Here is a 22,728-nt window from a genome sequence, read left to right as displayed (position 1 = left end):
ATTCGATGCTCCTTATAAACATTCCATGATGTGCCGTCTTGCATAGCATGCAAACACCACATCAGTGCATTTAAAAATACATTTGTAGAATAATAAATATGATGAAAACATTGTTGTCACGGGATAACCATATACTGAGGAGCTGCAAACAGTGCTGTATCAGCTACTTACAATAAAATTTAACTGAAAGACATATCAAAAGAAGAGCGTCATCATATTAATGTTTCTAGTCAACATAAGAGTTGCACCATAGCAGCTTATGGTGCTTTCTGCTCAGATTGTGCCTCCATTCCCACATTGATTTTTTTTATTCTTTGCAGTTTAAAAAAACAATTCATGCTCAAAGTTAACTTTTTAAAACCATTCAACCTAATATATTTATTTCTCTAACTTGTGAATGTGGTCCATGTTCTCTTTTCCTCATCCCCATCACGATACTCCTTTTCCCAAAATCAGGTTCACTTCTTTATCCAGCCCACCCATCCAAGGTCACCAAATCTATGAAGCGATTCTGCTTTTTCTCACATTCTCTCTATGTACAAGATACCTTGTATCATTTGAATGGACAGCAGGAGAGTCGGATATTTATGGTTAGTGGGGGTGGGGTTTTGAAGATTAACCTCATTTGACTAAGAGCCAGGGCATCTGGGAGGAAAAGTATTTTAAGGGGGATGAAGTTCACATCTCCTTGGTGAAATTTCTAGATCCTTATTTCATCCTTTCTGTGGATGCAGACTCAGTCGGAACAGAGGTCATAGTCCTCACTCTGACTTTCAAAGGAACTTCAAATATGCATGGCTTATTTGGCTTTGCCCGGCAGGGCTTGCCCGGCGGGGTGAGAATGGCGTTTGTCAAGCATTCGTCAGGCGATCGGAAGGGGTGAGGCGATAGTTTATGGTTCAATGGTTTTCATGAAGTCTTCTTGATACGATGAAAGCAGGAAAGGGAAGCTTGTCAATAAGCAAACTTAAGACAAGGTGTGACTCCTAGAAAGAATGACTTGGAAACAACATACAGAAACTCACATATAAAAAGGCCCTGATGAGGCTTGAACTCATGACCCCTGGTTTACAAGACCAGTGCTCTGCCACTGAGCTACAAGGCCAGCCTGCCTGCAGTATGTAAATCGCTTCATGTATTCTTACTGCGGTATGAAGATATCTATGATTTTGAGACTCTGTATGGAAATGCAGTTGCATTTGAATGTCTACATGCGTGCACAAATTGAAGAGCATGCTTAAGACACTTTTCTTGGAAGTAGGAAAAACTCCATTTTGATTTGAGAACATAAGAGTATTCACATTTATGACCATACTGATAGCTCTAGTTAGTATGTCCACAATCAGTGACAGATAGAGAACTCACTTATTAGAAGTGATCTGTCTCTGTGGGGCAGACATATGTCAACAGTCATACACTTGAGATGGCTGAAACTTTAGGAGTAAGAGCTGCTTTCTTATCAGTCTATCTATCCAAACTGGTTAGAAGTAACCCTGGGCGTCCGAATCGGCTACGCCCACGGAGTAGGCGTAGTGTTGCCTTCTACGCATTTTGCGTAGACAGCGTAGCCGGCAACACTACGCCCACTCCGTGTGCGTAGCCGATTCGGCCGCCACCCGCCTCCCTCCCGCCCTCCCCTACATACATTATTTAAGCAACTAACCTTAATAAAACAATTTTTAAAGCACTTACCATGTCCGGGGCTCTTCCGGGGCTCCCTCTTGGAATAGCGTCCCTTCCTGGATACCAATGCGCATGCGCGGCCTCCCGCGCATGCGCATTGGTATCCAGGACGACGCTATTCCAAGAGGGAGCCCCGGACGAGCCCCGGACACGGTAAGTGCTTTAAAATTGTTTTATTAAGGGTAGTTGCTTAAATAATGTATGTAGGGGAGAGCGGGAGGGAGGTGCGTAGTGGGGCTACGCGGAGTGCGGGAGTGGGCGTAGCTTCTCGCCCACTCCGCGTAGCTCCGCGGAGCCCCACTACGCCCACTACGACCAGGGTTAGTTAGAAGGCCAGGAGTGAGGGAAAGGCAATCCTCTGGACACTTCATGAAAGATCTAATTTCAATTAAGCACAAAACACTTCCCTTAATTTGACATAATTGCCAAAATGGAATAGTCAGTTGGGCCCTTCTAGTGGATTATGGCTGTGTCTTGAAAGAGAGTGTAATTGTACTACGAGACATGCCCACCTTCAAAAGAGTGTCTGATGGCGTTCCGACAAAGGTGGGATTCGAACCCACGCATGCAGAGCACAATGGATTAGCAGTCCATCGCCTTAACCACTCGGCCACCTCGTCTGCCTTAGGTGACTATGTTTCATTTTTTAGGAAATTCTTACGATGTGCTAATTACAAATAATCATAAGTTTCTCCTAGACTGTGTCAGAACTGGCAAATATATGTGGTGTTCAATAGACAGAGCACATGATATAGCAGAATTATCAAATCTGTTCCGTTAGGACTGTAGTTTTTAATAGTCATGATAACATGCTAGCATGTGAGTCGATCTTGCACAGTGAATAAGGGAGCAGTGCCAGTATCTACTTGGTCAGCTCTAGATGGCTCAACTGGGGAGGTATGAGAACAGTGAGCTCCAGTGGCGCAATCGGTTAGCGCGCGGTACTTATACAGCAGTACTTGCATTGAGGCATGCCGAGGTTGTGAGTTTGAGCCTCACCTGGAGCAGCTTACTGGTTTTTCATAAACCATTTCACTAAAAGTAAAGATTAAACTCAGGGGAAAGACGGCCCTTGCTAGAGAGTTTTTACTTCTTTTCAGGATCTGCGTGTCCGACTCTTCCAGGTGCAAATATCACAATCCTATTCGATGCTCCTTATAAACATTCCATGATGTGCCGTCTTGCATAGCATGCAAACACCACATCAGTGCATTTAAAAATACATTTGTAGAATAATAAATATGATGAAAACATTGTTGTCACGGGATAACCATATACTGAGGAGCTGCAAACAGTGCTGTATCAGCTACTTACAATAAAATTTAACTGAAATACATATCAAAAGAAGAGCGTCATCATATTAATGTTTCTAGTCAACATAAGAGTTGCACCATAGCAGCTTATGGTGCTTTCTGCTCAGATTGTGCCTCCAATCCCACATTGATTTTTTTTATTCTTTGCAGTTTAAAAAAACAATTCATGCTCAAAGTTAACTTTTTAAAACCATTCAACCTAATATATTTATTTCTCTAACTTGTGAATGTGGTCCATGTTCTCTTTTCCTCATCCCCATCACGATACTCCTTTTCCCGAAATCAGGTTCACTTCTTTATCCAGCCCACCCATCCAAGGTCACCAAATCTATGAAGCGATTCTGCTTTTTCTCACATTCTCTCTATGTACAAGATACCTTGTATCATTTGAATGGACAGCAGGAGAGTCGGATATTTATGGTTAGTGGGGGTGGGGTTTTGAAGATTAACCTCATTTGACTAAGAGCCGGGGCATCTGGGAGGAAAAGTATTTTAAGGGGGATGAAGTTCACATCTCCTTGGTGAAATTTCTAGATCCTTATTTCATCCTTTCTCAGACCCCCCAGGATATAGCGGCATGGATTAGCAAATTTAGCGGCACAAAAATGGAAATTTAGCGGCACAAATATGGAAATTTAGCGGCAATTTTGCGGCATTTCATTTGGCCTTGGACCTTCATAAAGCGGCCTCCAGTGACCTCATCCGTCACCCGCCCTTCCTAACGCTCTTTCTGCCTCCCAATTCTCCCTCTCTTAGTTGTGTTTTGCCGCTTTTAGCTCCTCTATCTTCCTTCCTAATTCACTCTTTCCACTGTCCCATTCAGCTTTCTGTTTCTCATGCCCCCTCCTTTCTGTGCCTCATTCACTCATCCTCTCTCTCACGCATACACACACATCTTTCTCTCCTTATCGATATCTCTCTCATCAGCCCAGTCTCTTCTCCCCCCGTCCCTCTCTCTTTCCATCTTCGTATCTCTCTAGCAACCTGCCTCTCTAGTTCTCTCTTGTCGCCCTCTCTCCCTTCCTAGCCCGCTCTTCTCTCTCTAACTCTCATACTTTCGTTCTACCAGACACTGTCTTTCTTCCCCTTCCTCTCTCGCCTTATTTCTCGCGCATTCACCCTCCCTCTTTCTCTCCTGCTCACTCCTCTCTACTTTTCTCCACCTTTCACTTTCATTCGCCCAGTTTCTCTCACCCCCTACTACCCTTTACTTCTATCCCACCTGTGACTTCTTTGCTCACTCCCCCTCTCTTTCACCCCTTCTTTCTCGTCTCACCTGCACCATACCCTCAGTTTTCATTCTTGCTCCCCCTCTTTACCTTTGCGCTCCACTGCTACTGGATAGGGCAAAAGTAGGCACAGGCTGCAATAGGCTGTCTTCCATTGCTACTCACATCGGTGATTACTCAGGCTTTTAAGTGAAAGTGACACACTTTTCGATGCTAGATAATGTGCAATTTGAAAGTAGCACTTATTCCGATGTGCTGCTCTGTAGTTGCTGACATTGCAACGTGATTTGTTGATAGTATCAAGACTGTCTTGAGGATATCTTCAAGGGGCCGGTAGAAATTGTAGCATGGCTTTATCGTTTAGGACACTTGAACATTTGACTCTAATTATCGTTTATCCATAATGAGCGTATTTCCTTTTGAAGCTCATTACCTGCCTTTGCATTTCAGACCTAGGTTTACTGCCAATTTTATCTGTGAAGCAAGAGGAGTTCAGTGCTGTGGGTTCTCTGCCGTATGGGGGGCGGTGGAGGTGCGAGCCCCTGCTTCCTGCTGGGAATCCAATCCCATCACAATCCTCGTGTTTGTTTCATTTCCCTCCCGAGACCCCCCGGCTCCAGAGCTCATTACCGAGAGGAATCTCGGGATTACACTGAGGCTTGTCTTCAGGGTGGGGGGTCGGGTGTCCACTTCGAGCCCCCTGGCCCGCCCTGCAGCGGTGTTCACGCTCACCCCACATCACAGGCAGCGCAGTCTGTACACAGGGCAGACACACACACACTGCAAGGCACGCCGCTCCTCTCCAGCAGACACCCCCACCTTGTCTCTACTCCTCCCCCCCCGCCCTCTGGAAGATAAATGCCCCCCAGCCTCTGGCCACCTGCAGCCCCCGGCCCGCCCTGCAGCGGTGTCCATACGCACCCCACATCACAGAGCGCAGTCTGTACACAGGGCACACACACACACACTGCAAAGCACGCCGCCCCCCTCCAGCAGACACCTCTTGCTCTCTGCCCCGCCCCCTCCGGAAGATAGATGCCCCCAGCCTCTGGCCACCTGGAGGCCCCGGGTCGGTCTGTGCGCTTCTATCGATTGTGAGCTGAGTGAGCTGCTAATGCCCCATTAAGCAAGCCCGGAATGTTATTCGTTCGTGCTTCTGTGTCCTTCCCGCCCGCCCCAATAAACAAAGTAAGTCAGACCCCCCCAGGATATAGCGGCTTTGGTAAAAATGCCGCGATTTCTACGAAAAGTGCCGATTTCGCGGGCACTTTTGTAAAAATCGCGGCATTTTTACTAAAGTGCCAATTTCGCGGCAAATCGCGAAATCGCGATATCCTGGAGGGTCTGCTTTCTGTGGATGCAGACTCAGTCTGAACAGAGGTCATAGTCCTCGCTCTGACTTTCAAAGGAACTTCAAATATGCATGGCTTATTTGGCTTTGCCCGGCAGGGCTTGCCCGGCGGGGTGAGAATGGCGTTTGTCAGGCGTTCGTCAGGCGATCGGAAGGGGTGAGGCGATAGTTTATGGTTCAATGGTTTTCATGAAGTCTTCTTGATACGATGAAAGCAGGAAAGGGAAGCTTGTCAATAAGCAAACTTAAGACAAGGTGTGACTCCTAGAAAGAATGACTTGGAAACAACATACAGAAACTCACATATAAAAAGGCCCTGATGAGGCTTGAACTCATGACCCCTGGTTTACAAGACCAGTGCTCTGCCACTGAGCTACAAGGCCAGCCTGCCTGCAGTATGTAAATCGCTTCATGTATTCTTACTGCGGTATGAAGATATCTATAATTTTGAGACTCTGTATGGAAATGCAGTTGCATTTGAATGTCTACATGCGTGCACAAATTGAAGAGCATGCTTAAGACACTTTTCTTGCAAGTAGGAAAAACTCCATTTTGATTTGAGAACATAAGAGTATTCACATTTATGACCATACTGATAGCTCTAGTTAGTATGTCCACAATCAGTGACAGATAGAGAACTCACTTATTAGAAGTGATCTGTCTCTGTGGGGCAGACATATGTCAACAGTCATACACTTGAGATGGCTGAAACTTTAGGAGTAAGAGCTGCTTTCTTATCAGTCTATCTATCCAAACTGGTTAGAAGTAACCCTGGGCGTCCGAATCGGCTACGCCCACGGAGTAGGCGTAGTGTTGCCTTCTACGCATTTTGCGTAGACAGCGTAGCCGGCAACACTACGCCCACTCCGTGAGCGTAGCCGATTCGGCCGCCACCCACCTCCCTCCCGCCCTCCCCTACATACATTATTTAAGCAACTAACCTTAATAAAACAATTTTTAAAGCACTTACCATGTCCGGGGCTCTTCCGGGGCTCCCTCTTGGAATAGCGTCCCTTCCTGGATACCAATGCGCATGCGCGGCCTCCCGCGCATGGGCATTGGTATCCAGGACGACGCTATTCCAAGAGGGAGCCCCGGACGAGCCCCGGACACGGTAAGTGCTTTAAAATTGTTTTATTAAGGGTAGTTGCTTAAATAATGTATGTAGGGGAGAGCGGGAGGGAGGTGCGTAGTGGGGCTACGCGGAGTGCGGGAGTGGGCGTAGCTTCTCGCCCACTCCGCGTAGCTCCGCGGAGCCCCACTACGCCCACTACGACCAGGGTTAGTTAGAAGGCCAGGAGTGAGGGAAAGGCAATCCTCTGGACACTTCATGAAAGATCTAATTTCAATTAAGCACAAAACACTTCCCTTAATTTGACATAATTGCCAAAATGGAATAGTCATTTGGGCCCTTCTAGTGGATTATGGCTGTGTCTTGAAAGAGAGTGTAATTGTACTACGAGACATGCCCACCTTCAAAAGAGTGTCTGATGGCGTTCCGACAAAGGTGGGATTCGAACCCACACGTGCAGAGCACAATGGATTAGCAGTCCATCGCCTTAACCACTCGGCCACCTCGTCTGCCTTAGGTGACTATGTTTCATTTTTTAGGAAATTGTTACGATGTGCTAATTACAAATAATCATAAGTTTCTCCTAGACTGTGTCAGAACTGGCAAATATATGTGGTGTTCAATAGACAGAGCACATGATATAGCAGAATTATCAAATCTGTTCCATTAGGACTGTATTTTTAATAGTCATGATAACATGCTAGCATGTGAGTCGATCTTGCACAGTGAATAAGGGAGCAGTGCCAGTATCTACTTGGTCAGCTCTAGATGGCTCAACTGGGGAGGTATGAGAACAGTGAGCTCCAGTGGCGCAATCGGTTAGCGCGCGGTACTTATACAGCAGTACTTGCATTGAGGCATGCCGAGGTTGTGAGTTCGAGCCTCACCTGGAGCAGCTTACTGGTTTTTCATAAACCATTTCACTAAAAGTAAAGATTAAACTCAGGGGAAAGACGGCCCTTGCTAGAGAGTTTTTACTTCTTTTCAGGATCTGCGTGTCCGACTCTTCCAGGTGCAAATATCACAATCCTATTCGATGCTCCTTATAAACATTCCATGATGTGCCGTCTTGCATAGCATGCAAACACCACATCAGTGCATTTAAAAATACATTTGTAGAATAATAAATATGATGAAAACATTGTTGTCACGGGATAACCATATACTGAGGAGCTGCAAACAGTGCTGTATCAGCTACTTACAATAAAATTTAACTGAAAGACATATCAAAAGAAGAGCGTCATCATATTAATGTTTCTAGTCAACATAAGAGTTGCACCATAGCAGCTTATGGTGCTTTCTGCTCAGATTGTGCCTCCAATCCCACATTGATTTTTTTTATTCTTTGCAGTTTAAAAAAACAATTCATGCTCAAAGTTAACTTTTTAAAACCATTCAACCTAATATATTTATTTCTCTAACTTGTGAATGTGGTCCATGTTCTCTTTTCCTCATCCCCATCACGATACTCCTTTTCCCGAAATCAGGTTCACTTCTTTATCCAGCCCACCCATCCAAGGTCACCAAATCTATGAAGCGATTTGCTTTTTCTCACATTCTCTCTATGTACAAGATACCTTGTATCATTTGAATGGACAGCAGGAGAGTCGGATATTTATGGTTAGTGGGGGTGGGGTTTTGAAGATTAACCTCATTTGACTAAGAGCCAGGGCATCTGGGAGGAAAAGTATTTTAAGGGGGATGAAGTTCACATCTCCTTGGTGAAATTTCTAGATCCTTATTTCATCCTTTCTCAGACCCCCCAGGATATAGCGGCATGGATTAGCAAATTTAGCGGCACAAAAATGGAAATTTAGCGGCACAAATATGGAAATTTAGCGGCAATTTTGCGGCATTTCATTTGGCCCTGGACCTTCATAAAGCGGCCTCCAGTGACCTCATCCGTCACCCGCCCTTCCTAACGCTCTTTCTGCCTCCCAATTCTCCCTCTCTTAGTTGTGTTTTGCCGCTTTTAGCTCCTCTATCTTCCTTCCTAATTCACTCTTTCCACTGTCCCATTCAGCTTTCTGTTTCTCATGCCCCCTCCTTTCTGTGCCTCATTCACTCATCCTCTCTCTCACGCATACACACACATCTTTCTCTCCTTATCGATATCTCTCTCATCAGCCCAGTCTCTTCTCCCCCCGTCCCTCTCTCTTTCCATCTTCGTATCTCTCTAGCAACCTGCCTCTCTAGTTCTCTCTTGTCGCCCTCTCTCCCTTCCTAGCCCGCTCTTCTCTCTCTAACTCTCATACTTTCGTTCTACCAGACACTGTCTTTCTTCCCCTTCCTCTCTCGCCCTATTTCTCGCGCATTCACCCTCCCTCTTTCTCTCCTGCTCACTCCTCTCTACTTTTCTCCACCTTTCACTTTCATTCGCCCAGTTTCTCTCACCCCCTACTACCCTTTACTTCTATCCCACCTGTGACTTCTTTGCTCACTCCCCCTCTCTTTCACCCCTTCTTTCTCGTCTCACCTGCCCCATACCCTCAGTTTTCATTCTTGCTCCCCCTCTTTACCTTTGCGCTCCACTGCTACTGGATAGGGCAAAAGTAGGCACAGGCTGCAATAGGCTGTCTTCCATTGCTACTCACATCGGTGATTACTCAGGCTTTTAAGTGAAAGTGACACACTTTTCGATGCTAGATAATGTGCAATTTGAAAGTAGCACTTATTCCGATGTGCTGCTCTGTAGTTGCTGACGTTGCAACGTGATTTGTTGATAGTATCAAGACTGTCTTGAGGATATCTTCAAGGGGCCGGTAGAAATTGTAGCATGGCTTTATCGTTTAGGACACTTGAACATTTGACTCTAATTATCGTTTATCCATAATGAGCGTATTTCCTTTTGAAGCTCATTACCTGCCTTTGCATTTCAGACCTAGGTTTACTGCCAATTTTATCTGTGAAGCAAGAGGAGTTCAGTGCTGTGGGTTCTCTGCCGTATGGGGGGCGGTGGAGGTGCGAGCCCCTGCTTCCTGCTGGGAATCCAATCCCATCACAATCCTCGTGTTTGTTTCATTTCCCTCCCGAGACCCCCCGGCTCCAGAGCTCATTACCGAGAGGAATCTCGGGATTACACTGAGGCTTGTCTTCAGGGTGGGGGGTCGGGTGTCCACTTCGAGCCCCCCGGCCCGCCCTGCAGCGGTGTTCACGCTCACCCCACATCACAGGCAGCGCAGTCTGTACACAGGGCAGACACACACACACTGCAAGGCACGCCGCTCCTCTCCAGCAGACACCCCCACCTTGTCTCTACTCCTCCCCCCCCGCCCTCTGGAAGATAAATGCCCCCCAGCCTCTGGCCACCTGCAGCCCCCGGCCCGCCCTGCAGCGGTGTCCATACGCACCCCACATCACAGAGCGCAGTCTGTACACAGGGCACACACACACACACTGCAAAGCACGCCGCCCCCCTCCAGCAGACACCTCTTGCTCTCTGCCCCGCCCCCTCCGGAAGATAGATGCCCCCAGCCTCTGGCCACCTGCAGGCCCCGGGTCGGTCTGTGCGCTTCTATCGATTGTGAGCTGAGTGAGCTGCTAATGCCCCATTAAGCAAGCCCGGAATGTTATTCTTTCGTGCTTCTGTGTCCTTCCCGCCCGCCCCAATAAACAAAGTAAGTCAGACCCCCCCAGGATATAGCGGCTTTGGTAAAAATGCCGCGATTTCTACGAAAAGTGCCGATTTCGCGGGCACTTTTGTAAAAATCGCGGCATTTTTACTAAAGTGCCAATTTCGCGGCAAATCGCGAAATCGCGATATCCTGGAGGGTCTGCTTTCTGTGGATGCAGACTCAGTCTGAACAGAGGTCATAGTCCTCGCTCTGACTTTCAAAGGAACTTCAAATATGCATGGCTTATTTGGCTTTGCCCGGCAGGGCTTGCCCGGCGGGGTGAGAATGGCGTTTGTCAGGCGTTCGTCAGGCGATCGGAAGGGGTGAGGCGATAGTTTATGGTTCAATGGTTTTCATGAAGTCTTCTTGATACGATGAAAGCAGGAAAGGGAAGCTTGTCAATAAGCAAACTTAAGACAAGGTGTGACTCCTAGAAAGAATGACTTGGAAACAACATACAGAAACTCACATATAAAAAGGCCCTGATGAGGCTTGAACTCATGACCCCTGGTTTACAAGACCAGTGCTCTGCCACTGAGCTACAAGGCCAGCCTGCCTGCAGTATGTAAATCGCTTCATGTATTCTTACTGCGGTATGAAGATATCTATGATTTTGAGACTCTGTATGGAAATGCAGTTGCATTTGAATGTCTACATGCGTGCACAAATTGAAGAGCATGCTTAAGACACTTTTCTTGGAAGTAGGAAAAACTCCATTTTGATTTGAGAACATAAGAGTATTCACATTTATGACCATACTGATAGCTCTAGTTAGTATGTCCACAATCAGTGACAGATAGAGAATTCACTTATTAGAAGTGATCTGTCTCTGTGGGGCAGACATATGTCAACAGTCATACACTTGAGATGGCTGAAACTTTAGGAGTAAGAGCTGCTTTCTTATCAGTCTATCTATCCAAACTGGTTAGAAGTAACCCTGGGCGTCCGAATCGGCTACGCCCACGGAGTAGGCGTAGTGTTGCCTTCTACGCATTTTGCGTAGACAGCGTAGCCGGCAACACTACGCCCACTCCGTGGGCGTAGCCGATTCGGCCGCCACCCACCTCCCTCCCGCCCTCCCCTACATACATTATTTAAGCAACTAACCTTAATAAAACAATTTTTAAAGCACTTACCATGTCCGGGGCTCTTCCGGGGCTCCCTCTTGGAATAGCGTCCCTTCCTGGATACCAATGCGCATGCGCGGCCTCCCGCGCATGGGCATTGGTATCCAGGATGACGCTATTCCAAGAGGGAGCCCCGGACGAGCCCCGGACACGGTGGGTGCTTTAAAATTGTTTTATTAAGGGTAGTTGCTTAAATAATGTATGTAGGGGAGAGCGGGAGGGAGGTGCGTAGTGGGGCTACGCGGAGTGCGGGAGTGGGCGTAGCTTCTCGCCCACTCCGCGTAGCTCCGCGGAGCCCCACTACGCCCACTACGACCAGGGTTAGTTAGAAGGCCAGGAGTGAGGGAAAGGCAATCCTCTGGACACTTCATGAAAGATCTAATTTCAATTAAGCACAAAACACTTCCCTTAATTTGACATAATTGCCAAAATGGAATAGTCAGTTGGGCCCTTCTAGTGGATTATGGCTGTGTCTTGAAAGAGAGTGTAATTGTACTACGAGACATGCCCACCTTCAAAAGAGTGTCTGATGGCGTTCCGACGAAGGTGGGATTCGAACCCACGCGTGCAGAGCACAATGGATTAGCAGTCCATCGCCTTAACCACTCGGCCACCTCGTCTGCCTTAGGTGACTATGTTTCATTTTTTAGGAAATTCTTACGATGTGCTAATTACAAATAATCATAAGTTTCTCCTAGACTGTGTCAGAACTGGCAAATATATGTGGTGTTCAATAGACAGAGCACATGATATAGCAGAATTATCAAATCTGTTCCATTAGGACTGTAGTTTTTAATAGTCATGATAACATGCTAGCATGTGAGTCGATCTTGCACAGTGAATAAGGGAGCAGTGCCAGTATCTACTTGGTCAGCTCTAGATGGCTCAACTGGGGAGGTATGAGAACAGTGAGCTCCAGTGGCGCAATCGGTTAGCGCGCGGTACTTATACAGCAGTACTTGCATTGAGGCATGCCGAGGTTGAGAGTTCGAGCCTCACCTGGAGCAGCTTACTGGTTTTTCATAAACCATTTCACTAAAAGTAAAGATTAAACTCAGGGGAAAGACGGCCCTTGCTAGAGAGTTTTTACTTCTTTTCAGGATCTGCGTGTCCGACTCTTCCAGGTGCAAATATCACAATCCTATTCGATGCTCCTTATAAACATTCCATGATGTGCCGTCTTGCATAGCATGCAAACACCACATCAGTGCATTTAAAAATACATTTGTAGAATAATAAATATGATGAAAACATTGTTGTCACGGGATAACCATATACTGAGGAGCTGCAAACAGTGCTGTATCAGCTACTTACAATAAAATTTAACTGAAAGACATATCAAAAGAAGAGCGTCATCATATTAATGTTTCTAGTCAACATAAGAGTTGCACCATAGCAGCTTATGGTGCTTTCTGCTCAGATTGTGCCTCCAATCCCACATTGATTTTTTTTATTCTTTGCAGTTTAAAAAAACAATTCATGCTCAAAGTTAACTTTTTAAAACCATTCAACCTAATATATTTATTTCTCTAACTTGTGAATGTGGTCCATGTTCTCTTTTCCTCATCCCCATCACGATACTCCTTTTCCCGAAATCAGGTTCACTTCTTTATCCAGCCCACCCATCCAAGGTCACCAAATCTATGAAGCGATTTGCTTTTTCTCACATTCTCTCTATGTACAAGATACCTTGTATCATTTGAATGGACAGCAGGAGAGTCGGATATTTATGGTTAGTGGGGGTGGGGTTTTGAAGATTAACCTCATTTGACTAAGAGCCAGGGCATCTGGGAGGAAAAGTATTTTAAGGGGGATGAAGTTCACATCTCCTTGGTGAAATTTCTAGATCCTTATTTCATCCTTTCTCAGACCCCCCAGGATATAGCGGCATGGATTAGCAAATTTAGCGGCACAAAAATGGAAATTTAGCGGCACAAATATGGAAATTTAGCGGCAATTTTGCGGCATTTCATTTGGCCCTGGACCTTCATAAAGCGGCCTCCAGTGACCTCATCCGTCACCCGCCCTTCCTAACGCTCTTTCTGCCTCCCAATTCTCCCTCTCTTAGTTGTGTTTTGCCGCTTTTAGCTCCTCTATCTTCCTTCCTAATTCACTCTTTCCACTGTCCCATTCAGCTTTCTGTTTCTCATGCCCCCTCCTTTCTGTGCCTCATTCACTCATCCTCTCTCTCACGCATACACACACATCTTTCTCTCCTTATCGATATCTCTCTCATCAGCCCAGTCTCTTCTCCCCCCGTCCCTCTCTCTTTCCATCTTCGTATCTCTCTAGCAACCTGCCTCTCTAGTTCTCTCTTGTCGCCCTCTCTCCCTTCCTAGCCCGCTCTTCTCTCTCTAACTCTCATACTTTCGTTCTACCAGACACTGTCTTTCTTCCCCTTCCTCTCTCGCCCTATTTCTCGCGCATTCACCCTCCCTCTTTCTCTCCTGCTCACTCCTCTCTACTTTTCTCCACCTTTCACTTTCATTCGCCCAGTTTCTCTCACCCCCTACTACCCTTTACTTCTATCCCACCTGTGACTTCTTTGCTCACTCCCCCTCTCTTTCACCCCTTCTTTCTCGTCTCACCTGCCCCATACCCTCAGTTTTCATTCTTGCTCCCCCTCTTTACCTTTGCGCTCCACTGCTACTGGATAGGGCAAAAGTAGGCACAGGCTGCAATAGGCTGTCTTCCATTGCTACTCACATCGGTGATTACTCAGGCTTTTAAGTGAAAGTGACACACTTTTCGATGCTAGATAATGTGCAATTTGAAAGTAGCACTTATTCCGATGTGCTGCTCTGTAGTTGCTGACGTTGCAACGTGATTTGTTGATAGTATCAAGACTGTCTTGAGGATATCTTCAAGGGGCCGGTAGAAATTGTAGCATTGCTTTATCGTTTAGGACACTTGAACATTTGACTCTAATTATCGTTTATCCATAATGAGCGTATTTCCTTTTGAAGCTCATTACCTGCCTTTGCATTTCAGACCTAGGTTTACTGCCAATTTTATCTGTGAAGCAAGAGGAGTTCAGTGCTGTGGGTTCTCTGCCGTATGGGGGGCGGTGGAGGTGCGAGCCCCTGCTTCCTGCTGGGAATCCAATCCCATCACAATCCTCGTGTTTGTTTCATTTCCCTCCCGAGACCCCCCGGCTCCAGAGCTCATTACCGAGAGGAATCTCGGGATTACACTGAGGCTTGTCTTCAGGGTGGGGGGTCGGGTGTCCACTTCGAGCCCCCCGGCCCGCCCTGCAGCGGTGTTCACGCTCACCCCACATCACAGGCAGCGCAGTCTGTACACAGGGCAGACACACACACACTGCAAGGCACGCCGCTCCTCTCCAGCAGACACCCCCACCTTGTCTCTACTCCTCCCCCCCCGCCCTCTGGAAGATAAATGCCCCCCAGCCTCTGGCCACCTGCAGCCCCCGGCCCACCCTGCAGCGGTGTCCATACGCACCCCACATCACAGAGCGCAGTCTGTACACAGGGCACACACACACACACTGCAAAGCACGCCGCCCCCCTCCAGCAGACACCTCTTGCTCTCTGCCCCGCCCCCTCCGGAAGATAGATGCCCCCAGCCTCTGGCCACCTGCAGGCCCCGGGTCGGTCTGTGCGCTTCTATCGATTGTGAGCTGAGTGAGCTGCTAATGCCCCATTAAGCAAGCCCGGAATGTTATTCTTTCGTGCTTCTGTGTCCTTCCCGCCCGCCCCAATAAACAAAGTAAGTCAGACCCCCCCAGGATATAGCGGCTTTGGTAAAAATGCCGCGATTTCTACGAAAAGTGCCGATTTCGCGGGCACTTTTGTAAAAATCGCGGCATTTTTACTAAAGTGCCAATTTCGCGGCAAATCGCGAAATCGCGATATCCTGGAGGGTCTGCTTTCTGTGGATGCAGACTCAGTCTGAACAGAGGTCATAGTCCTCGCTCTGACTTTCAAAGGAACTTCAAATATGCATGGCTTATTTGGCTTTGCCCGGCAGGGCTTGCCCGGCGGGGTGAGAATGGCGTTTGTCAGGCGTTCGTCAGGCGATCGGAAGGGGTGAGGCGATAGTTTATGGTTCAATGGTTTTCATGAAGTCTTCTTGATACGATGAAAGCAGGAAAGGGAAGCTTGTCAATAAGCAAACTTAAGACAAGGTGTGACTCCTAGAAAGAATGACTTGGAAACAACATACAGAAACTCACATATAAAAAGGCCCTGATGAGGCTTGAACTCATGACCCCTGGTTTACAAGACCAGTGCTCTGCCACTGAGCTACAAGGCCAGCCTGCCTGCAGTATGTAAATCGCTTCATGTATTCTTACTGCGGTATGAAGATATCTATGATTTTGAGACTCTGTATGGAAATGCAGTTGCATTTGAATGTCTACATGCGTGCACAAATTGAAGAGCATGCTTAAGACACTTTTCTTGGAAGTAGGAAAAACTCCATTTTGATTTGAGAACATAAGAGTATTCACATTTATGACCATACTGATAGCTCTAGTTAGTATGTCCACAATCAGTGACAGATAGAGAACTCACTTATTAGAAGTGATCTGTCTCTGTGGGGCAGACATATGTCAACAGTCATACACTTGAGATGGCTGAAACTTTAGGAGTAAGAGCTGCTTTCTTATCAGTCTATCTATCCAAACTGGTTAGAAGTAACCCTGGGCGTCCGAATCGGCTACGCCCACGGAGTAGGCGTAGTGTTGCCTTCTACGCATTTTGCGTAGACAGCGTAGCCGGCAACACTACGCCCACTCCGTGGGCGTAGCCGATTCGGCCGCCACCCACCTCCCTCCCGCCCTCCCCTACATACATTATTTAAGCAACTAACCTTAATAAAACAATTTTTAAAGCACTTACCATGTCCGGGGCTCTTCCGGGGCTCCCTCTTGGAATAGCGTCCCTTCCTGGATACCAATGCGCATGCGCGGCCTCCCGCGCATGGGCATTGGTATCCAGGATGACGCTATTCCAAGAGGGAGCCCCGGACGAGCCCCGGACACGGTGGGTGCTTTAAAATTGTTTTATTAAGGGTAGTTGCTTAAATAATGTATGTAGGGGAGAGCGGGAGGGAGGTGCGTAGTGGGGCTACGCGGAGTGCGGGAGTGGGCGTAGCTTCTCGCCCACTCCGCGTAGCTCCGCGGAGCCCCACTACGCCCACTACGACCAGGGTTAGTTAGAAGGCCAGGAGTGAGGGAAAGGCAATCCTCTGGACACTTCATGAAAGATCTAATTTCAATTAAGCACAAAACACTTCCCTTAATTTGACATAATTGCCAAAATGGAATAGTCAGTTGGGCCCTTCTAGTGGATTATGGCTGTGTCTTGAAAGAGAGTGTAATTGTACTACGAGACATGCCCACCTTCAAAAGAGTGTCTGATGGCGTTCCGACGAAGGTGGGATTCGAACCCACGCGTGCAGAGCACAATGGATTAGCAGTCCATCGCCTTAACCACTCGGCCACCTCGTCTGCCTTAGGTGACTATGTTTCATTTTTTAGGAAATTCTTACGATGTGCTAATTACAAATAATCATAAGTTTCTCCTAGACTGTGTCAGAACTGGCAAATATATGTGGTGTTCAATAGACAGAGCACATGATATAGCAGAATTATCAAATCTGTTCCATTAGGACTGTAGTTTTTAATAGTCATGATAACATGCTAGCATGTGAGTCGATCTTGCACAGTGAATAAGGGAGCAGTGCCAGTATCTACTTGGTCAGCTCTAGATGGCTCAACTGGGGAGGTATGAGAACAGTGAGCTCCAGTGGCGCAATCGGTTAGCGCGCGGTACTTATACAGCAGTACTTGCATTGAGGCATGCCGAGGTTGTGAGTTCGAGCCTCACCTGGAGCAGCTTACTGGTTTTTCATAAACCATTTCACTAAAAGTAAAGATTAAACTCAGGGGAAAGACGGCCCTTGCTAGAGAGTTTTTACTTCTTTTCAGGATCTGCGTGTCCGACTCTTCCAGGTGCAAATATCACAATCCTATTCGATGCTCCTTATAAACATTCCATGATGTGCCGTCTTGCATAGCATGCAAACACCACATCAGTGCATTTAAAAATACATTTGTAGAATAATAAATATGATGAAAACATTGTTGTCACGGGATAACCATATACTGAGGAGCTGCAAACAGTGCTGTATCAGCTACTTACAATAAAATTTAACTGAAAGACATATCAAAAGAAGAGCGTCATCATATTAATGTTTCTAGTCAACATAAGAGTTGCACCATAGCAGCTTATGGTGCTTTCTGCTCAGATTGTGCCTCCAATCCCACATTGATTTTTTTTATTCTTTGCAGTTTAAAAAAACAATTCATGCTCAAAGTTAACTTTTTAAAACCATTCAACCTAATATATTTATTTCTCTAACTTGTGAATGTGGTCCATGTTCTCTTTTCCTCATCCCCATCACGATACTCCTTTTCCCGAAATCAGGTTCACTTCTTTATCCAGCCCACCCATCCAAGGTCACCAAATCTATGAAGCGATTTGCTTTTTCTCACATTCTCTCTATGTACAAGATACCTTGTATCATTTGAATGGACAGCAGGAGAGTCGGATATTTATGGTTAGTGGGGGTGGGGTTTTGAAGATTAACCTCATTTGACTAAGAGCCGGGGCATCTGGGAGGAAAAGTATTTTAAGGGGGATGAAGTTCACATCTCCTTGGTGAAATTTCTAGATCCTTATTTCATCCTTTCTGTGGATGCAGACTCAGTCGGAACAGAGGTCATAGTCCTCGCTCTGACTTTCAAAGGAACTTCAAATATGCATGGCTTATTTGGCTTTGCCCGGCAGGGCTTGCCCGGCGGGGTGAGAATGGCGTTTGTCAGGCATTCGTCAGGCGATCGAAAGGGGTGAGGCCATAGTTTATGGTTCAATGGTTTTCATGAAGTCTTCTTGATACGATGAAAGCAGGAAAGGGAAGCTTGTCAATAAGCAAACTTAAGACAAGGTGTGACTCCTAGAAAGAATGACTTGGAAACAACATACAGAAACTCACATATAAAAAGGCCCTGATGAGGCTTGAACTCATGACCCCTGGTTTACAAGACCAGTGCTCTGCCACTGAGCTACAAGGCCAGCCTGCCTGCAGTATGTAAATCGCTTCATGTATTCTTACTGCGGTATGAAGATATCTATGATTTTGAGACTCTGTATGGAAATGCAGTTGCATTTGAATGTCTACATGCGTGCACAAATTGAAGAGCATGCTTAAGACACTTTTCTTGGAAGTAGGAAAAACTCCATTTTGATTTGAGAACATAAGAGTATTCACATTTATGACCATACTGATAGCTCTAGTTAGTATGTCCACAATCAGTGACAGATAGAGAACTCACTTATTAGAAGTGATCTGTCTCTGTGGGGCAGACATATGTCAACAGTCATACACTTGAGATGGCTGAAACTTTAGGAGTAAGAGCTGCTTTCTTATCAGTCTATCTATCCAAACTGGTTAGAAGTAACCCTGGGCGTCGAATCGGCTACGCCCACGGAGTAGGCGTAGTGTTGCCTTCTACGCATTTTGCGTAGACAGCGTAGCCGGCAACACTACGCCCACTCCGTGTGCGTAGCCGATTCGGCCGCCACCCGCCTCCCTCCCGCCCTCCCCTACATACATTATTTAAGCAACTAACCTTAATAAAACAATTTTTAAAGCACTTACCATGTCCGGGGCTCTTCCGGGGCTCCCTCTTGGAATAGCGTCCCTTCCTGGATACCAATGCGCATGCGCGGCCTCCCGCGCATGCGCATTGGTATCCAGGACGACGCTATTCCAAGAGGGAGCCCCGGACGAGCCCCGGACACGGTAAGTGCTTTAAAATTGTTTTATGAAGGGTAGTTGCTTAAATAATGTTTGTAGGGGAGAGCGGGAGGGAGGTGCGTAGTGGGGCTACGCGGAGTGCGGGAGTGGGCATAGCTTCTCGCCCACTCCGCGTAGCTCCGCGGAGCCCCACTACGCCCACTACGACCAGGGTTAGTTAGAAGGCCAGGAGTGAGGGAAAGGCAATCCTCTGGACACTTCATGAAAGATCTAATTTCAATTAAGCACAAAACACTTCCCTTAATTTGACATAATTGCCAAAATGGAATAGTCAGTTGGGCCCTTCTAGTGGATTATGGCTGTGTCTTGAAAGAGAGTGTAATTGTACTACGAGACATGCCCACCTTCAAAAGAGTGTCTGATGGCGTTCCGACGAAGGTGGGATTCAAACCCACGCGTGCAGAGCACAATGGATTAGCAGTCCATCGCCTTAACCACTCGGCCACCTCGTCTGCCTTAGGTGACTATGTTTCATTTTTTAGGAAATTCTTACGATGTGCTAATTACAAATAATCATAAGTTTCTCCTAGACTGTGTCAGAACTGGCAAATATATGTGGTGTTCAATAGACAGAGCACATGATATAGCAGAATTATCAAATCTGTTCCATTAGGACTGTAGTTTTTAATAGTCATGATAACATGCTAGCATGTGAGTCGATCTTGCACAGTGAATAAGGGAGCAGTGCCAGTATCTACTTGGTCAGCTCTAGATTGCTCAACTGGGGAGGTATGAGAACAGTGAGCTCCAGTGGCGCAATCGGTTAGCGCGCGGTACTTATACAGCAGTACTTGCATTGAGGCATGCCGAGGTTGTGAGTTCGAGCCTCACCTGGAGCAGCTTACTGGTTTTTCATAAACCATTTCACTAAAAGTAAAGATTAAACTCAGGGGAAAGACGGCCCTTGCTAGAGAGTTTTTACTTCTTTTCAGGATCTGCGTGTCCGACTCTTCCAGGTGCAAATATCACAATCCTATTCGATGCTCCTTATAAACATTCCATGATGTGCCGTCTTGCATAGCATGCAAACACCACATCAGTGCATTTAAAAATACATTTGTAGAATAATAAATATGATGAAAACATTGTTGTCACGGGATAACCATATACTGAGGAGCTGCAAACAGTGCTGTATCAGCTACTTACAATAAAATTTAACTGAAAGACATATCAAAAGAAGAGCGTCATCATATTAATGTTTCTAGTCAACATAAGAGTTGCACCATAGCAGCTTATGGTGCTTTCTGCTCAGATTGTGCCTCCAATCCCACATTGATTTTTTTTATTCTTTGCAGTTTAAAAAAACAATTCATGCTCAAAGTTAACTTTTTAAAACCATTCAACCTAATATATTTATTTCTCTAACTTGTGAATGTGGTCCATGTTCTCTTTTCCTCATCCCCATCACGATACTCCTTTTCCCGAAATCAGGTTCACTTCTTTATCCAGCCCACCCATCCAAGGTCACCAAATCTATGAAGCGATTTGCTTTTTCTCACATTCTCTCTATGTACAAGATACCTTGTATCATTTGAATGGACAGCAGGAGAGTCGGATATTTATGGTTAGTGGGGGTGGGGTTTTGAAGATTAACCTCATTTGACTAAGAGCCGGGGCATCTGGGAGGAAAAGTATTTTAAGGGGGATGAAGTTCACATCTCCTTGGTGAAATTTCTAGATCCTTATTTCATCCTTTCTGTGGATGCAGACTCAGTCGGAACAGAGGTCATAGTCCTCGCTCTGACTTTCAAAGGAACTTCAAATATGCATGGCTTATTTGGCTTTGCCCGGCAGGGCTTGCCCGGCGGGGTGAGAATGGCGTTTGTCAGGCATTCGTCAGGCGATCGAAAGGGGTGAGGCCATAGTTTATGGTTCAATGGTTTTCATGAAGTCTTCTTGATACGATGAAAGCAGGAAAGGGAAGCTTGTCAATAAGCAAACTTAAGACAAGGTGTGACTCCTAGAAAGAATGACTTGGAAACAACATACAGAAACTCACATATAAAAAGGCCCTGATGAGGCTTGAACTCATGACCCCTGGTTTACAAGACCAGTGCTCTGCCACTGAGCTACAAGGCCAGCCTGCCTGCAGTATGTAAATCGCTTCATGTATTCTTACTGCGGTATGAAGATATCTATGATTTTGAGACTCTGTATGGAAATGCAGTTGCATTTGAATGTCTACATGCGTGCACAAATTGAAGAGCATGCTTAAGACACTTTTCTTGGAAGTAGGAAAAACTCCATTTTGATTTGAGAACATAAGAGTATTCACATTTATGACCATACTGATAGCTCTAGTTAGTATGTCCACAATCAGTGACAGATAGAGAACTCACTTATTAGAAGTGATCTGTCTCTGTGGGGCAGACATATGTCAACAGTCATACACTTGAGATGGCTGAAACTTTAGGAGTAAGAGCTGCTTTCTTATCAGTCTATCTATCCAAACTGGTTAGAAGTAACCCTGGGCGTCCGAATCGGCTACGCCCACGGAGTAGGCGTAGTGTTGCCTTCTACGCATTTTGCGTAGACAGCGTAGCCGGCAACACTACGCCCACTCCGTGTGCGTAGCCGATTCGGCCGCCACCCGCCTCCCTCCCGCCCTCCCCTACATACATTATTTAAGCAACTAACCTTAATAAAACAATTTTTAAAGCACTTACCATGTCCGGGGCTCTTCCGGGGCTCCCTCTTGGAATAGCGTCCCTTCCTGGATACCAATGCGCATGCGCGGCCTCCCGCGCATGCGCATTGGTATCCAGGACGACGCTATTCCAAGAGGGAGCCCCGGACGAGCCCCGGACACGGTAAGTGCTTTAAAATTGTTTTATGAAGGGTAGTTGCTTAAATAATGTATGTAGGGGAGAGCGGGAGGGAGGTGCGTAGTGGGGCTACGCGGAGTGCGGGAGTGGGCATAGCTTCTCGCCCACTCCGCGTAGCTCCGCGGAGCCCCACTACGCCCACTACGACCAGGGTTAGTTAGAAGGCCAGGAGTGAGGGAAAGGCAATCCTCTGGACACTTCATAAAAGATCTAATTTCAATTAAGCACAAAACACTTCCCTTAATTTGACATAATTGCCAAAATGGAATAGTCAGTTGGGCCCTTCTAGTGGATTATGGCTGTGTCTTGAAAGAGAGTGTAATTGTACTACGAGACATGCCCACCTTCAAAAGAGTGTCTGATGGCGTTCCGACGAAGGTGGGATTCAAACCCACGCGTGCAGAGCACAATGGATTAGCAGTCCATCGCCTTAACCACTCGGCCACCTCGTCTGCCTTAGGTGACTATGTTTCATTTTTTAGGAAATTCTTACGATGTGCTAATTACAAATAATCATAAGTTTCTCCTAGACTGTGTCAGAACTGGCAAATATATGTGGTGTTCAATAGACAGAGCACATGATATAGCAGAATTATCAAATCTGTTCCATTAGGACTGTAGTTTTTAATAGTCATGATAACATGCTAGCATGTGAGTCGATCTTGCACA

General features: G+C 46.4%; 17 non-coding genes across 17 annotated transcripts; 5 read left to right on the top strand and 12 right to left on the bottom strand.

Annotated features, from left to right (window-relative positions):
- Nucleotides 1–1,033: 1,033 nt before the first annotated feature.
- TRNAT-UGU (transfer RNA threonine (anticodon UGU)) lies at nucleotides 1,034–1,105 on the bottom strand. The gene has a single exon. It is a non-coding gene; the product is annotated as a tRNA-Thr (tRNA).
- A 1,116-nt stretch (nucleotides 1,106–2,221) lies between these two features.
- On the bottom strand, nucleotides 2,222–2,303 carry TRNAS-GCU (transfer RNA serine (anticodon GCU)). Its single transcript has one exon. It is a non-coding gene; the product is annotated as a tRNA-Ser (tRNA).
- A 292-nt stretch (nucleotides 2,304–2,595) lies between these two features.
- TRNAI-UAU (transfer RNA isoleucine (anticodon UAU)) lies at nucleotides 2,596–2,690 on the top strand. Its single transcript has 2 exons — nucleotides 2,596–2,633; nucleotides 2,655–2,690. It is a non-coding gene; the product is annotated as a tRNA-Ile (tRNA).
- Nucleotides 2,691–5,887: 3,197 nt separating this feature from the next.
- On the bottom strand, nucleotides 5,888–5,959 carry TRNAT-UGU (transfer RNA threonine (anticodon UGU)). The gene has a single exon. It is a non-coding gene; the product is annotated as a tRNA-Thr (tRNA).
- Nucleotides 5,960–7,075: 1,116 nt separating this feature from the next.
- TRNAS-GCU (transfer RNA serine (anticodon GCU)) lies at nucleotides 7,076–7,157 on the bottom strand. Its single transcript has one exon. It is a non-coding gene; the product is annotated as a tRNA-Ser (tRNA).
- Nucleotides 7,158–7,448: 291 nt separating this feature from the next.
- On the top strand, nucleotides 7,449–7,543 carry TRNAI-UAU (transfer RNA isoleucine (anticodon UAU)). Its single transcript has 2 exons — nucleotides 7,449–7,486; nucleotides 7,508–7,543. It is a non-coding gene; the product is annotated as a tRNA-Ile (tRNA).
- Nucleotides 7,544–10,739: 3,196 nt separating this feature from the next.
- On the bottom strand, nucleotides 10,740–10,811 carry TRNAT-UGU (transfer RNA threonine (anticodon UGU)). Its single transcript has one exon. It is a non-coding gene; the product is annotated as a tRNA-Thr (tRNA).
- A 1,116-nt stretch (nucleotides 10,812–11,927) lies between these two features.
- On the bottom strand, nucleotides 11,928–12,009 carry TRNAS-GCU (transfer RNA serine (anticodon GCU)). Its single transcript has one exon. It is a non-coding gene; the product is annotated as a tRNA-Ser (tRNA).
- Nucleotides 12,010–12,301: 292 nt separating this feature from the next.
- Nucleotides 12,302–12,396, top strand: TRNAI-UAU (transfer RNA isoleucine (anticodon UAU)). The gene is made up of 2 exons: nucleotides 12,302–12,339; nucleotides 12,361–12,396. It is a non-coding gene; the product is annotated as a tRNA-Ile (tRNA).
- Nucleotides 12,397–15,592: 3,196 nt separating this feature from the next.
- Nucleotides 15,593–15,664, bottom strand: TRNAT-UGU (transfer RNA threonine (anticodon UGU)). The gene has a single exon. It is a non-coding gene; the product is annotated as a tRNA-Thr (tRNA).
- A 1,116-nt stretch (nucleotides 15,665–16,780) lies between these two features.
- Nucleotides 16,781–16,862, bottom strand: TRNAS-GCU (transfer RNA serine (anticodon GCU)). Its single transcript has one exon. It is a non-coding gene; the product is annotated as a tRNA-Ser (tRNA).
- Nucleotides 16,863–17,154: 292 nt separating this feature from the next.
- On the top strand, nucleotides 17,155–17,249 carry TRNAI-UAU (transfer RNA isoleucine (anticodon UAU)). Its single transcript has 2 exons — nucleotides 17,155–17,192; nucleotides 17,214–17,249. It is a non-coding gene; the product is annotated as a tRNA-Ile (tRNA).
- A 1,168-nt stretch (nucleotides 17,250–18,417) lies between these two features.
- On the bottom strand, nucleotides 18,418–18,489 carry TRNAT-UGU (transfer RNA threonine (anticodon UGU)). The gene has a single exon. It is a non-coding gene; the product is annotated as a tRNA-Thr (tRNA).
- A 1,115-nt stretch (nucleotides 18,490–19,604) lies between these two features.
- TRNAS-GCU (transfer RNA serine (anticodon GCU)) lies at nucleotides 19,605–19,686 on the bottom strand. The gene has a single exon. It is a non-coding gene; the product is annotated as a tRNA-Ser (tRNA).
- Nucleotides 19,687–19,978: 292 nt separating this feature from the next.
- Nucleotides 19,979–20,073, top strand: TRNAI-UAU (transfer RNA isoleucine (anticodon UAU)). Its single transcript has 2 exons — nucleotides 19,979–20,016; nucleotides 20,038–20,073. It is a non-coding gene; the product is annotated as a tRNA-Ile (tRNA).
- Nucleotides 20,074–21,241: 1,168 nt separating this feature from the next.
- TRNAT-UGU (transfer RNA threonine (anticodon UGU)) lies at nucleotides 21,242–21,313 on the bottom strand. The gene has a single exon. It is a non-coding gene; the product is annotated as a tRNA-Thr (tRNA).
- A 1,116-nt stretch (nucleotides 21,314–22,429) lies between these two features.
- TRNAS-GCU (transfer RNA serine (anticodon GCU)) lies at nucleotides 22,430–22,511 on the bottom strand. The gene has a single exon. It is a non-coding gene; the product is annotated as a tRNA-Ser (tRNA).
- Between the last annotated feature and the right edge of the window lie 217 nt (nucleotides 22,512–22,728).

This window comes from Lissotriton helveticus, chromosome 5_1 (assembly GCF_964261635.1).
Source record: "Lissotriton helveticus chromosome 5_1, aLisHel1.1, whole genome shotgun sequence".
NCBI lineage: Eukaryota > Metazoa > Chordata > Amphibia > Caudata > Salamandridae > Lissotriton > Lissotriton helveticus.
Note: the sequence above shows the minus strand (reverse complement) of the source record. Positions and strands in the feature narration are given on the sequence as shown.